The sequence below is a fragment of the Orcinus orca genome, chromosome 1 (assembly GCF_937001465.1).
Source record: "Orcinus orca chromosome 1, mOrcOrc1.1, whole genome shotgun sequence".
Classification (NCBI taxonomy): Eukaryota; Metazoa; Chordata; class Mammalia; order Artiodactyla; family Delphinidae; genus Orcinus; species Orcinus orca.
The window spans coordinates 159036140-159047130 of NC_064559.1; the positions used below are offsets into that span (position 1 = coordinate 159036140).

The following is a 10991-nucleotide window of genomic DNA, read 5'->3' on the forward strand; positions in this document are numbered from 1 at the left end:
AAGATGGAACCAGATGAATGCATTCCAGGCTAGGATTTTCCACACCTCTTGGCTTGCACAGGCTCTTCGCTCTGTCTTTATTTGTACCTCAGAGTGAATGATTTCCACGGAGTCAATGGGAGAAATGTGTATGTCTGGGCGACAGGATTAGTACCAGAGAGAGACTCGTGGAGAACAATATAAATGAGCCGCTCTTAAAGTAATGGGGTCTGCTCACCATGTCAGAATAGGAGGGTGGTCTTCCCTGAGTGCCAGCAATAATACCACCTTGAAAACGAAGGTGGAGACAACAGTCTGTCTCTAACTCTCCTCATCATATTCATGTGTGTATTTGTCCCGATTTGAAGACTGTTGGAAAGAAAAAGGAAGGGGCAGATTGAGGAAGGAGATCCTAAGAGATCAGGATGGTTTACTGTTTCCGGGCCCGTATCTTCAGTTACTCACATGTAAATGATGAGGACAATTTACTGTCTCTACTCACATCTATTAGATGTCTTTTTGGTTTTTTAAATTTGTTTATTTGTTTGTAATCTTTCAGCCAAATTTGAATAGTCCTTTCTAGAAAATTAGGACAAGAAAAGGAAATGGTTACAAATTTTAATCCCTTTGGTTGGTCTGAGACATTTTTTCCTTTTTGATTTTTAACTATGTGCCCCTTGTATCCTTGAATTTTGTGTTACAGATAGCCTCTAAACAGTAAGCGTTCAAGAATACATTAAATTGTTGAAAGAATACATTAAAGCGAGAGAACTGCGGTGCAGTATATGTGTCATCATGAGATGAGTGTCTTATTGAATCTGAAGTCAGAAGCTCTGCGCTCAGGTTCAGATCCACGCTGGCCACTTCTTAGCTTTGTAACCTTGGGCAAGTCGCTTAACCTCTGTGTCTCAGAGTTCTCCCCTGTGATAGATATATGCATCTCACAAGGTCTCTGTGAGAATTCAGTGAGAAAAGTAATTCAACAAATATTATTTGCCAGGAGTCTCCAAAAATGCTGGCTGTGCAAGGCTTTGGGAGGCTATGCAACGGCACTTGGTAATCGCTAACAAACGGGAGGGATTATTGTAACCACAAAAGAGAAAACATCATATTCCTGTGTGTTACCCAAATAGCATTGCCAAGCAATATGATCCTAGCTAAAACTCATTTAAGTATTGTTATATTACAGACAGTGTACTAAGCTTTTTGTATCATCATTTAATCCAATAGACAACCCTCTGAGCTAGGTGCTATGATTATCCCCATTGCATAGATAAGAAAACGGAGCTTTATAAGAGGTTAAGTAACTTTCCAAAGAACTTTGGGAAGTGCCAGATGTACCAGAACTACATTAGAACACAGGCCTCTTTCACTCTTAATATATTCAGACTTAGGCCAAATCTTTGTCCCCTACCTCCCAATATTTGCAAGACTTTAAAAGGTAATGTTGGGCTTCCCTGGTGGCGCAGTGGTTGAGAGTCCGCCTGTCGATGCAGGGGACACGGGTTCGTGCCCCGGTCCGGGAGGATCCCACATGCCGCGGAGCGGCTGGGCCCGTGAGCCATGGCCGCTGAGGCTGCGCGTCCGGAGCCTGTGCTCCGCAACGGGAGAGGCCACAACAGTGAGAGGCCCGTGTACCGCAAAAAAAAAAAAAAAAAAAAGGTAATGTTTATATGCTTTTAGATCATATTTGGTGTGACCTCTCTTGGCCCCTGTGCTTCTCCTTTGTTTGGTTTTAAACAATAATCCATGCTGATGTTACAGAAAGCATTGGCATTAGGCATTTTTTTGCTCCAGGTGCTTTCCTTTGCCGTGTGACCAGCCACACAACATTCCAGGGGGTCAGTGGTGTTCCCCTTTACAGATGGGGAATGGGGGCACAGGCCAGTGGAGGGACTTGCTCTAGGTCCCACTGCTTGTTAGTATGGAACCAGGACCATAGACCAGATCTCTTAACTTCCAGGTCAGGCTGTTACCATGTTTCCTTTTGGGGGAGGGGTAAAGGGATGCTGAGAGCGTAAACATGTTTGGCCGAATCTAGCATGTAAAAGATATTTTAAAAGGATAATTCAGATTTATTGAGCACAAAACATTTCTAGGAATTTTAGGGAGGGCTCCTATATTTTAACTTATTTAATAAAGATACTTTGAACAAATAAAATAGTCCATTCATGCTTACACATACATGCCTGGTACATGCCTGGCACATGCCTGGCACATAGTAGGTACTCAATATATTTGTTCAGTGAAGTAAAGGTTTCAGGCTTTCAGAAGAAACTCTTATTCTTTATCTTTTTGGGGAAAAAATAAGCACCCAGGATGTTTTCCAGATCTACACAAAAATTTTAAAATGTGATGCGGGTGGAAGAACGCATCCACTTTGTAGGAACCTAGACTGGTACTGGTTTGCTAGCTTAAAGTAACTTCAGCTGAGAAAGATGGGCAACAGGGAAGAACATACAACATACAAATTCGGAATGGCATGTCCTAGTGAAAAAGCTGCTCCCACCTTCCACCCCTTCACCATGGCAGGCATTGCTAATAGATCATGGCACGATTTCCTGCTGACCCTGGACAGAGCCTCAAGTCCTCTAACACCTTGCTCCAGGCAACTACCACTGATCCATGAGAATTGACACTCACACTGAAATCTATTTGTCATCCCTCATAGACTTAAAGCCTTCTTCTCTGTGACCTAAGGGGACCAGAGAACCAGTTTAAGCTGTTTGTACATCTCTTTGACTGCCTAGAGGACAGAAGGGGCCCAATCTATAAAGCTGTACTTTGGGATCATTCTGATTTGGTTTAAACTTTATTGAAGAGTTATTGGCCTGGATTATAGAATCTCTGAATGGGTTACTATGTGTGGCTGTGAAATCTATAAAATACCTTTATAAATAAGCTAGATCCCTATTGGTCCAAAATTATTGGTCATAGCCCTGCCTATGGAAGAGTTGAAACAAAATAACCTCTAGATATCACCTCTGGTCCTATTATTGGATTTTCCCCCCAGCTGTTAATAACAGCATCTCTGGAACAATCTGTGTATGTTCAAAGTTTCAAAGAAACCTCTAGCTCAAAAATGTTGAGAAAGAAATTGGGAAAATTCTTTCATCTATGATTAAGGGATGTCTTGTGTGCATTTAAAAATATTTCCTAAAATATGCATTTGTAGCATGTTAGAAACTTTAAAACAGAACCTTTTTTTGGAACCACACACTGTATTACCCTTGATAGGATCCCACATGTTAAGCCATCAGAAAATACCATAATACAATTTACCCCTAGAACTGATGAGCTAACAGAGTAAAATTAAATCAAAATCTTATCTTCTCATTAATGCACATTCTCAAGGAAGACAGTTACAAGAACAGCTAAGTCATAGGATGGTTAAACCATGTCTTGATTTCACACTGTGCCATTTTAAATACAATGACTCATAATTCTGAAATTCATCAAAATTTCCTGAGCAACTGTATACCCAGAAAATGATATTTAAATTAAAACTGTTAACCAATACAAACAGAGCTATACAGTAAAAGCTTGGCTTGGAATGACAGCAAATTAACATAAGATGTCAATCTAATAAGAGGAAAAGCATTGTAGAGGTTCTTGTCCAAAAGAGGGGCCTGAAGAATTTAACTGACTCATATCCATCAGCACAGGACGTCACTGTTATTCCACTCACGGAGAACTCCACTGTAAGCTGCACTAACATTGAAACCAAATGAGAAAGACGTGCTCCTGGTGTAGAACCTAACCCTATGACAGAGGACCTTCATTGGGGAAAAAAGGAAAAGTTAAAAGGAGTTAACTGTGAGCTGTTTGTTGTTGTCACTGTGAGAAAATATACACTTTAATGAACTTTCTAGTTTAACAGAGAATGCTTTGAGCTGTTTTTTAAAATACCACATATATCCAATAAACTCCCTAGAATGTTAATAATCTCTGTGAATCCCAAGAAAGAAGAAAATTGAACTGACACAGAAATTATATCAGGCATAAATCAAAAGTTTATGAGGCTAAATACGTATCAGTAATATTCATCATTTTTTGAATGCTTACTTTGTGGCAGGTATCCTTATATGTATTCAGCCCCACAATAATCCTGTGAGGTCAATGCCCCATTTTACAGAGGAAGAAACTGAGGTGCAGGGAGGTTGTACAACTTGCCCCAAGTCAGTAAGTGGCAGAGTAGGGATCTGAACTCAAAGTCCACCTAGTTTTTAGAACAATTGATTCCATTTTTTTTGACGTCCTAAGTCAAAAGGCATGCTGGTAATGCAGATGATGAGGAGCCTTACATAATTATTTTGAGGTTGACTCAAAAAATGTACAGTCCTATTGTAGAAAGAGACGCATGAAAAACAGATGATGTCAAAGTCTAGATGGTCAAATGCATGGATCTGATTGTCCTTCCTTTCCCGTATGATTACAGATTAATTCTCCCTGGATGTCTTTATGTTGCATTGCTGCTCTCTTGTCTCACTTATACTGGCTGGAAGTTTTTCTTTTATCAAAAACCAATGCATTGGGCTTCCCTGGTGGCACAGTGGTTGAGAGTCCGCCTGCCGATGCAGAGGACACGGGTTCGTGCCCCGGTCCAGGAAGATCCCACATGCCGCAGAGCGGCTGGGCCTGTGAGCCACGGCCGCTGAGCCAGTGCGTCCGGAGCCTGTGCTCCGCAACGGGAGAGGCCACAGCAGTGAGAGGCCCGCGTAATGCAAAAAAACCAAAAAAAAAAAAACAAAAAAACCCCCAATGCACTGATATTTGACTGAATATGGCATTGTGAAGTTTCCATAATGAGAATTCACACAGACAGACAGACACACACACACACACACACCCCAGGTGGGTATGAACCTCTACCATGAGAATTACCTGTTTATGTGGTTGGTTTACATATTATTACATCACCCATCTGATCTCTAATGGCAGCCCTGCTGACACTGTCTGACCCAGTTTGACAATCTGGATAGAAATTGTAGGGTTGGCTGTTCAATGGCTGTGACTTTTAACAGCACTGCTTTTGGGCCTCAAATCAATTCTCTCTGTTTACAGACCATTTCACAGCCCTTTACCTACAACATCACTTGTGTCAGTCCCATAAATACTTTGGTGTATATAATGCTTGAATTAGCATAATGGTTTAGGCTCTGAGCTCTTAGCCCAAAGAAGGACACATCAACATGCTCTCTTCACTTAAGCAATTAAGAGCCATTATGCTGCTTCAGTGGAAATATCATCAAGGTTAAAGACAATCCCAAACAGACCTTTTATTCTAAGTCTAATAAATGAGGCACAGAAATTGAAATGTTAGTAAACAGTCCTACTTGCAAGCTCTTTTTGGATCATGCTTAATCAGACCCTTGTACACCAGACATTTGCAACAGATTCAGAAATGTATATATTGAATTGTTCATTTCATGCAAGAAAACAGTTTGCTGATTTAATTTCAAAGTCATAATGAGCACTGATTTATTTTGCCAGCCTTTAAAGATTTTAGCATCATTTCATACAAAATATTTCTACACTTTCATTATTCAATGTGGCAAAAGTTACATTTTTAAAGGTGACAATTTTGTTGTGACTTTTAAACCAAAAGATATTTCCAAGGTCTTTCTATATTTTTTCTTTTTAGATTTTTAAAATTACTTTATTGAGGTATAATTTGCATATAATAAAATTCAACTTTAAGCATACATTTTGATGAGTTTTGGTAAATGTATATAATTGTGTAACTACAATCAAGATGTAGAATATTTCCATAAACTGAAAAAGTTTCCTCGTGCCCCTTTGCAGTTAATCCTCTTCCCACACCCCTGATAACCAATGATTTGCTTTCGATCACTAGTTTTACCTTTTCTAGAATTTCATATGAATAGAATCAGATGGTATCTAGTCTTTTGCTTCCCATATTTCTTTTTCTTTTTTTAAAATTTTTATTGGAGTATAGTTGCTTTACAATGTTGTGTTAGTTTCTACTGTACAGCAAAGTAAATAAGCTATACATATACATATATCCCCTCTTTTTTGGCTTTCCTTCCCATTTAGGTCACCACAGAGCATTGAGTATTGCCATATTTCTTTATACCTTTTCCTCTATATATTAGCAGTGAGAAGGTAATGTGGGAAACAAACTGGGTGGAATCTGGCTCCACCACTTCTAGCTCAATGACCTTGAGCAAGTGATTTAAATTCTCTGAGCCTTAATTTCCTCTTCTGTAGAATGGAGATAAAACCCCCACATGGTTTATAGGGGGTGTAAATAAATCTGTGTATGTACTTAGGTTAAGCATCCAGAAAGTGCTCAATAAATGTTAGTTCCTTAGATTGGTCATGCTCTCTCCAGCCATTTAATTTCTTTAACGGTTACCCGCTACAGCTCTTGCTATGACTGAATACAGTGACTGGATTCAGACACAAGGGTACTTTTTCAAGTTTTGGAAATATTCTATATCTTGATTGTAATGATAATTACACAATTGCATACATTTGTCAAAACTCATCAAGTTATACACTTAAAATTGAATTTTATTATCTGTAAATTATGTTACAATAAAGTTGACTTTTAAAAATTTTAAAATAATGAAGAAATACAGAAAGAACTTGGAAGTATCTCTCAGTCTAAAATTCACAGGTGATAAGAGATATCCTCAACTCAATGCTTCATCAACCGAGCTTGCTGCTTTGTTCAAATAAGGGAATTATTCAAGAACAGCACATCTGATATCACCAGCAAAAGCCCTACGTGTTGCTTTCATAAACCACTGTCTTTGTGTTGACTTTATAAGTTTAATAAAGCAATTGTGAAAAACAGACTCACAGACATAGAAAACAAACTTATGGTTACCAAAGGGGAAAGAGGGTGGGGGAGGGATAAATTAGGAGTTTGAGATTAACAAACTACTATATATAAAATCGATAAACAAAAAGGTCCTACTGTATAGCACAGGGAACTATATTCAATATCCTGTAATAAGCCATAATGGAAAAGAATATGAAAAACTATATATATATATATATATATAAAACTGAATCACTTTGCTGTACACCAGAAACTAACACGTAAATCAATTATACTTCAATATGACAGAAAGAAAGAAAGAAAGCAATTGTGCAATGAGCTAGTAAAAGTTGTGAGAAAGACTCGCGCGTGTGCACCTTCCCCAACTCCCACCAATACCCCATTCTGAGTCAGATGTCCCTTCTCTGTGTTCTGACGTTACTCTGTCCCTACCTCTATCACACGATTTATCACACTGTATTTCAATTACTTGTCTATGGGCCTAGTGTCTATCCTCGTCACAAGACTGTGCAGTCCCTGAAGAGAAGCAATTTTTCTTTTAACATCTTTATTGGAGTATAATTGCTTTACAATGTTGTGTTAGTTTCTGCTGTATTACAAAGCGAATCAGCTATACATGTACATATAGCCCTATATCCCCTCCCTCTGGAGCCTCCCTCCCATCCTCCCTATCCTACCCCTCTAGGTGGTCACAAAGCACCGAGCTGATCTCCCTGTGCTATGCAGCTGCTACCCACTAGCTACCTATTTTACATTTGGTAGTGTATATATGTCGATGCTACTCTCTTACTTTGTCCCAGCTTACCGAGAAGGACTTTTTCTTTGTGTCTTTATATTCCCAGCACCCTGAGCAGCCCTCGGTAGGGGCTCAATAAAAGTTTGATGAATAAATGAGGTCTTACTCACATTAGCTCCATTTATAACATTACAAAAAAACATTTATCCCAGGCTTTCTTTAAATAGTGATTGGGGTCCAATGTATATGAGAATCTGAAGTAATAAGGGAGCCACTAAAAGGCATGAAAAAATAATGACTGAGGAGAAGATAAAGAAATACAGTGGGAGGAGAGGGAATAGTTAAGAGAAGTGACTTTAGTCCTTCACTCCCAGAATCCCTGGTTTGGGTAAACTGTACCACAGGAGTTCTGAGTCCAGGTTCCAGAGCCAGAAGACTTGGGTTAGATTTCAGCCCTGCCAAACTGTGACCTTGGACTAGTTACTAAACCTTCCTGAGCTTCAGTTCACCCGTGACTTTGCTCCTCATTGTAAAATACAGAAAATAATATTCCATGTCCTTCGCAGGGTTTCTGTGGAATTGAATGGGATGACGCACATAAAGTGCTCAGCACAGTGCCTGGCACGCTGTGAACACTCACAAAATGCTAATTTTCTAGCATGTTTCAAGAGTGGGACTCTGGAGTCAAACAGATTAGATCTGAATTTCAAATCTTGCAATTCAGCCACCCATTATCTGTGTGAACCTTGATAAACTATTTTTGGTTTTTTGGCCGCACCATGCGGCTTGTGGGATCTTAGTTCCCCAACCAGGGATTGAACTCGGGCCTTTGGCAGTGAGAGCACGGAGTCCTAACCACTGGACCACCAGGGAATTCCCTTGACAAACTACTTATAACCTTAGGTTCCTCAACTGTAAAGTGAGCGCAGCAACAATAACCTCCCAGAGGGTTATTTTGTGTATTAAATGAGATAGAGAGCTTACATCCTGACTGGCACATAGTAAGTGCTCAGTAAAGGTTCGTTATGATCCTAGCTTGACAGGATTTAGCTCTACTGTCACCATATGAGCCTCGCTTCTCAGCAAGAAGTTTTTGAGGTCAAATGGCCTGGGTTCTACTTTTCTGCTTCCAGTTATATGGAGGTATAATGGACATACAGCACTGTGAAAGTTTAAGGTGTACAGCATAATTTGACTTTATATACATCATGAAATGATTCCCAGAAGTTTAGTGAACATCAGTAATCTCATAAAGATGTAAAATTAAAGAAAAAGAATTTTGTTCCTTGTGATGAGAACTCTTAGGATTTGCTCTCTTAACAACTTTCCTATACACCATACAGCAGTGCTAATTATCTTTATCATGCTGTACACTACATCCCTAGTACTTATTTATCTTATAACCGGAACTTTGTACTTTTTGACTGCCTGCATCCAATTCTCCTACCCCCATACCCCGCCTCTGGTAACCATAAATCTGATCTCTTTTTCTGTGAGTTTGTTTGTTTTTGAAATATAATTGACCTACAAACTATGTTAGTTCATGTTACACAACATAGTGATTCAATATTTCTATACATTTCTAAATGATCACCGTGACAAGTCTAGTTACCATCTGTCACCATACAAAGATATAACATAATTATTGGCTATATTGCCCATACTATACATTTCATATCCGTGACTAAATGATTGGGGTTCTTAATATGGCTTTGCCAATCTCCCAATTGTATACAAGGCACCTAACCTTCCTGGATCTGTTTTCACCTGTAACATGGAGATGATAATCCGCACTTCACTGTCTTGTTGTGAAGATTAAATGAGATCATATGTAACAAGGTGCCTAATGTATATGCATTCTGCTTAATAAATTTTAGTTTCCAATCCACTGTATTCTCCCAGTCAGGCACACTTGCCCTTTCCTTTCTACCTATCCAGACATCTTCTCCCCTTCAAGACACACCTAAAAACCCCACCTCATTCTGGAAGCTGTCTGGGAAGCTGACCCACCTTGATCTCACAAATGTATTGAATATCATATACTGTTCTTATTTTGCTGATTCTGTAAATTAGTCTCGTCTCTCCACCTGGACCAATTAATCAACCTCTCTGAGTTGTAGAACCCTCTGATAATCAGATATTTCTTTGACTCTTCCCTCAAAGATATTCACATGTACATGGCAATTTGCAAATAATTCCAAGGTGCTAATAATATCCTCTGAAACCTCCGAAACAGATTATGATCTCCCTGAGAGCAGTGACTACGTGATACTCTTTGTATCTGGGGCTAAGTTTGAGTAAAGACTGGGTGATGGACTGATTAATGTTCTGGCTCAGAAGATAAGTGTGGCAGCACCTACGGAAAGAGGCAGGCTGCTGACCAGGGCGGAGGATGAGAATCTCTTTAGCGGCATCTGTCTTTAACTTTTCCAAAACAAAGCAAGTCAAAATCTAAGGATGGTACACAAATATTGGGACAATAAAAAGAAATATGGAAAGGGTACCATAAAAATATTCCATTCTTGCACCACAGATGTGTCTAGTCAATGGAAGCCAAAAGAGTCCCCATCTCCTCTTCTCTTCGGACCCAGGTCATAACTTTTCCCTGGGCTTTGCAGCCTCTCATTCCCCCTTTTGGCCTGGATGCTTGGTTTGATTGTTGGTTTTTTTTTTAACGTATTGGCCTTTAGGTTTGCGATTTAAAAGTTCACTTTTGTCTTTGCTCACATAAAATTCTTTGATTTTGGTTTTCCAGTCTGTCATTCTTGATCTAATAAAGCGAGGTGCCACATATGGAAGCAGAAGGCACCCAACCTGAATCCTAGCCATGGCTCTGAGTAACTGTCTGTGCAGTCTTGGGTAAATTGCCTGTCTTTGTGGTCTCAGTTTCCTTCTTCATGCCGCTTGGGGATCTCTCCCAGCTCCAACCGTCCACGATTCTGAGACATTGCAGTGATTCATGGTTGGAACTAAAGGAGTATCTAGAAGCGTCCCTGTTGCGCATAACGAATGTATGGAGAATGGCTGGGAGGTATGGGTTTTCATGGTTCAATTACTAGATTAAATGAAAGGTGTACCATATGTACCATACAAAGTTTTCTAAACCATCCTACAAAATATGCTCAACACTAGACAACAATAAATATAAGCTTTATCTCTTTGATGATTCAAAAAACTTACAGCTCTTATATCCACTGTTCAAAGCTACAAAAGAAAAATGCAATTTTTCATGCTTTCAGGTTGTGGTGATTTGGAAAAATGGGAGTAGCAGTTCTCACCAAAGTGAAATATATATCTTTAGATCATTTATTGTACCTCTTCCTACAGCACCTGTATAACATTGCTAATAAAGAAAGTAAATGGCATAGTAAAGACCTTTCTTGCTACGATGAGTATTCTTTTGGCAGAGAATGATCATCAAAACATCTTAACATTCTGATATTCTAGTAAAAACATCTGCCTACA

At 39.3% G+C, this 10991-nt stretch overlaps 1 long non-coding RNA gene across 1 annotated transcript in view; it reads right to left on the reverse strand.

Moving 5' to 3' along the window:
* LOC125962207 (uncharacterized) overlaps nt 1-2056 on the reverse strand; it is an 11959-nt gene extending 9903 nt beyond the window's left edge. Inside the window, exon 1 of the long non-coding RNA XR_007473728.1 lies at nt 218-2056. This is a non-coding gene — a long non-coding RNA (uncharacterized LOC125962207). The remainder of the gene's footprint in view (nt 1-217) is intronic.
* Between the last annotated feature and the right edge of the window lie 8935 nt (nt 2057-10991).